The sequence below is a fragment of the Xiphophorus hellerii genome, chromosome 22 (genome assembly GCF_003331165.1).
Source record: "Xiphophorus hellerii strain 12219 chromosome 22, Xiphophorus_hellerii-4.1, whole genome shotgun sequence".
Classification (NCBI taxonomy): domain Eukaryota; kingdom Metazoa; phylum Chordata; class Actinopteri; order Cyprinodontiformes; family Poeciliidae; genus Xiphophorus; species Xiphophorus hellerii.
This window is the reverse complement of record NC_045693.1, coordinates 3,634,201-3,639,497: the sequence shown is the minus strand read 5'-3', so window position 1 is coordinate 3,639,497 and position 5,297 is coordinate 3,634,201. Positions and strand designations below refer to the sequence as shown.

Genomic DNA, 5,297 nt, shown 5'->3' with positions numbered 1-5,297 from the left:
AGCTGCAGCATAGCAGGTAGCTACAGGCAGGGTGATTGACAGCGCTAAGACCCGCCTCCTGGCTCTGATTGGTTGTTTCTAGTTAGCATTGGGAGAAGGCAGAGGAGCTAAAACATTTTCATGGATTATCTGGGGATAGTTTCAACAAATATATAAAAAATACATAGTTTTATCTCTGGTAGCAGTCAGTCTTACAACAGATCTGAAGAGGTCTCTGACTGAAGATGGTCTGATGACAGTCCCAACATGCTAACAGCTCAATATGCAGGTAGGAGAGACACCAAGCTCTGCTAATTTGCTTAATTTACTTGTGTTGCCTTCTTTAAAGTCAGAATTTTGAAATTAAAGTCAAAATTCTGAAAAGGGTAGAATTATTTTTTTTCCATAGTAAAGATTGTCATTACTGCTCCACATATTTTAAAAAGTGAAGTTAAACTAAATTTTGCTTGCAAATAGACATTATATATATATATATATATATATATATATATATATATATATATATATATATATATATATATATATTTTTTTTTTTTTTTTGATAGAAACGTAATAATTTTGGTTTTCATATTGTAACTGTACTCCACATCAAGCAGCTCAGTGCTGTTGCCGTTGATGTAAAATAAACCAAATATTCTCTTGAGGTTTATTGAGTAAAAAGGTCCACTGCTATTCAGAGTCTGGAAGCCGTAAAGTACAAGCAGAACATAAATGCCCCACAAAACAGTTTGATTGTCCTTTTCAGCAGGAGCATGTTTAGCCCAGCTGGGCCACATGGTGCTTTACTCTCTCAAAACATGGAGGTGTAGAACGAACTGTTGTGGGCCACTCTGGAGTGGAGATGGCCTGAAATTACAGCAAGACGAAGCGTAGACGAACCGCTGACAGCAGGAGTCACAATACATTAGCAGAGCCTCCAACTGGCACACACACACACGCCGTCATGTTTTTGTATCTTGTAGGGACTTTACGTTGACTTCCATTCATTTTCTAGAGGCTAACACGTACCCTAACATCACATGATTAACCTCTAACCCTCGTCAAAACTCAATTCACACCTAAATCCTAAACTTAACCCCAACACCCAAAACAGCGTTTCCCCTCATGTGGACCAAGAAATGTCCCCACAAGAAGCAGTGTCCCCACCACCCCACAGTTAGACAGCAGTAGGTCCCCACAAAGATATAAAAACCGGGTTCACACACACACGTTTGCATAGCTATCTTTGTGGGGACCTTCCATTGACTTCCATTCATTTCTACAGCCTAAACCTTACCCTTATCCTAAACCTCCCTATTACATACCTAACCCAAACTCAACCAAAACCACAACTCAATTCACACTGTAGTCCTAAATCTAACCCCTGACCCGAAAACAGAACTTCAGTCTAACCCCTAACCCCTCCCTGTGGGGACCAGGCTTCGGTCCCCACAGGGAGCAGTGGGTCCCCACAACGTTGTATGTTGTATGTGTCAGGAAAATGGTCCCCACAAGGTATTACAAACACACACACACACACACACACACACACCCACACACACACACACACACACCAGAATCTGGATGAATTGTTAACACGTTGTCTGACCATCACCCTCTCATTTCTCCTCTTTCAAGCGGGAAAGCGGCGCCCCTGAAAAAGTTAGCAGGCAGGTGGAAGTCCTGCGTTTGGCTCGCAGGTTGCCGTGGCGACCTCCCAGCTTTCCATGTTTGGAAATTGCCACCAGGAGCGACTAAAACGCTCCCATCTGCAAACTCAGGAGAGACCTGAGATCAATTTTGTTGCGTTTACTCCAGAGAGGCTCACAATGGGAGTTCGCTGAAGATCACTTTCCAGTTGGATGTGAGCAAGACGGCGACGCGTTCGCACGTCCCGCTGCCTCATATCTGTGTAACGTGAGCCGCGCATTGCTTCAGTCTCAACACTGTTCCCCTAAACAGGATTTAATTTGCACATGCAAGACTTGCACTCCTTTATGGAGCATATTAAAGATGATGTTCAAACATATTATCAAATTTAACCCAATTATGTCTGTTTTCTTTTCATTTTATAGCCATAAGCAGCGAAAGTTGACTTTTAATCAAAGAGAGAAAATAAATCTTTACACTGTGTTGCCGCTTTCTTTCAGGAGCAGGTAATTGATGCCGGCTTCCTCTTCCTCCTCTTCCTCGTCTAACCCTGTGCAGCCACTAGATGGAGCATGATAACCACAGAGAGGATCTCCCGGTGGGACCCCGACCCCCGACCCTGCCCCGGATCCGGTGGGTGCTGCGGCTCCCGGCGGAGGTGAGAACGGGAAATTATCTGCCAGGTTTATCACGGATTCCCATCGACTTCCTGTTTGTTTTCATTGTTTCTTTTACCATCCAGACGTTTCTCAGTGCAGGTCAGTGGGAGTAAGAGGTCAGAAAAGTTAAAGCAAACAGACTTTTACCAACATAAAGACTTCTGTTTTTATCATTTTGTCCTTTAATTTGCTTTCTATCTCAAAATTATGCATAAAAAACACCAAGTAATTTAAATTTAGCCTATTTAGGAGACAAAATAAACTCTTAAAGACTTTTTGGTGGAAACAATAAATTAAACTTGAAGAATATGAATTAATATGAGTCACAACAACATTAAATTTCACCTTTGAAATTAATAAAGTATTTAAGCAGTTTTATTTTTTTAGTTAATTTATCTTTAGGCAGAATTTGACCAACAAAATTAAAAACATAGAACAAGACCAATTCAAATAATTTAGTTTTTACTCAGTTGATTTATTATTTAAAAAATAGAGTGTGATGTATGTAAATAACTGGACCAAAATATGTCATTTCAAACACATGCATATAATGTTAAATGTTTTTAAATGCTATAAATTTACTGCGATGCTGCTGGACGTTTATGGGAAAAACTTTCTGTTCTCCATAAGCGAAGCCCCAAAATGCTGCTAATAAAGTCCAGAGCGTTTCACCTGAACCCCTTAATTTACTCTCTGGAGTTTACGGTGAGGTCAGACGGGACCGACGGGAGTTTCAGTCCAGAGAAAAAATACAATATTTTCACTTTATATGTTGGGAATCACTCCCCAGCACTCCTATTTTTCACTTGCACGACTTACGAGTATAATAAAGTAACAAAAAAATACCAATAGTTTATACAAAATACTGTAACTAGTAAATGTTTTAAGCTTCTAAATATTGGAAATATTTGCTATAATTACAAATTTTCAGTGGAAACTTGTGTGTTTGGTTCTTGAAATTGTGGATAAAATAATTGCATTAAATAAACAATGTAAATTTTGTTCTCCAAAGAAAGATCTCCAAAAATACAAACAGCAATATTATATATTTTTTTCAGTTTAAAAGTCCATTTTTGTGCCGTCAGTGATGCTGCCGTGCAGCAGAGCCTACAGAGACGATAACTCTCTCATATTCTAATAATCTGAGGCAAAGGAAATGTATTCTCCTTTATCTGCATTAATGCTTTTAAATGGTTCACAGAGATTTATTTTACTTGGGGCACTTATGTCAAGAGCAGTTACAGGAATTACTCTGGATGCAATCCCATTATAGGATGTCAAATATTTTTGATGCTGTTGGTAAATGGCAGCACAGAGTGGAGGACAACAACTGGATGGCAATTCTGCAATTCCAGGATCAGAATAATAATAATGTTTTAAAAAAAAAAGCCCATTCTGCCTGTATGCTCACCTTTTGGAGTCCCAGGGCTCACCCCGGCCGGCAATGTAATACCGAACAATGAATTTTAAATAAAGTCAAACATTTGCTTCATGCTCCTCTACAGTTTAAACAAGCCATTTCAGATGGAGACGTGTGGATTTATTGTAAGTAAGAGATATAAGAGATAACTTAATCCCCAATTGGATTGTAAACCCCACCTCCACTTCACATGGCTCCACCCTTCCTTGACCTTTTGTCTCATTTCTCGCCGGGTAATGAATGCTTTCGGACTGAAACGCTGCAGCCCGTGGTCCGCAGCGTTGGAATGTCATATCGGTGGAAATCACCCAATCAGCATGCTGGCGTTGAGCGCAAACAGAGCGAGGCGGCGCGACGCGCGGAGCGGTGCCGGACCGGGTCGTCTGGATGTCAATATAATAGACTGGCTTATGATGTGTAAATAACACAGCACTTAATGGTGCGCTCCGGCTCTGAGAGAGCAGCCAAAATCACAGCCACCAGCTTCACTCAGGCAGCAGGAGCGGAGCGCAGAGGCTGGGAAATCATGAAATGTAATAATTTACTCTTAATTTTTCTACTTTCAGCACTTTTATCCCTTTACTATACATAAAACAGCTGAATTAGAAGATCATGAGATAAAATATATCAGCTTTTACCATAGTAATTCCAAATAAAGGAAACAGAAATGTATTTCACCTTTTATTAGGGACACACTAAGAAAATAAGAAAATTTAATTAAATATATTTAGTATTTTATACAAAATGATAGATAGATAGATAGATAGATAGATAGATAGATAGATAGATAGATAGATAGATAGATAGATAGATAGATAGATAGATTTTTGCATTTAAATTGTTTTTTATTGGTTTTGTAATATTAAATGTCATATTTTTATTAGCTGTCATCTGAAAATCGTCAAATTAACAGAAATAAACACGTTCAGACATCAATCTGTGTGTAATTAATCTGTTTAATGTGTTTTACTTTTTACAAAGTTCCTGAAATAAATGAACTTTTCAAAAATCATCTAAATTATGGACTTGTTTTGTATAGAAATATATAAGAATTAACATGTATACAATGAGAGAGCGGCCGTATAAATAAAGGTCAAATAAAAAATAAAAATAATATTAAAGTATATATCACTGTAAAGAATAGAAATAACCGTTAGCCCAGTAAAAACCTGAATAAAGTTGCTCTGAGTTTCTTCAAATAAAACAAAATTGGTTTCAAACGTTTGTGCTGCAAAAATTTACCGTATCATTTTAAAAATATTAATAAATGTTTCCAGAGGTCATCAAAGGTCAACCAGCTTCCCTACATTTTCAGATCAAACAAGTTTTGTGTCAATCAACTGTGCTACAACAAATTTTAGCTGTAAAATTGTTAATTTTATTTATCTTAAAAAGTATAACGGTACAAACAAAGGTTTTGTGCACAAATATTTGATGCCAATTGCATTTAATTTGAAGAAGGTGGAGGAGGCAACTTCACTCAGGTCTAGTCAAAGCATGTGGATGCAAACACAGATAAATACGGTGGAGTATTAAGGCCATCCTGAGGAAAATAAAAAATAAAATGAGAACATAATGAGAATAAAGTC

At 38.0% G+C, this 5,297-nt stretch overlaps 1 long non-coding RNA gene across 1 annotated transcript; it reads left to right on the top strand.

Annotated features, from left to right (window-relative positions):
- Positions 1–219: 219 nt before the first annotated feature.
- On the top strand, positions 220–2,636 carry LOC116712637 (uncharacterized). The gene is made up of 2 exons (XR_004337602.1): positions 220–268; positions 2,130–2,636. It is a non-coding gene; the product is annotated as an uncharacterized LOC116712637 (long non-coding RNA).
- Positions 2,637–5,297: the final 2,661 nt, after the last annotated feature.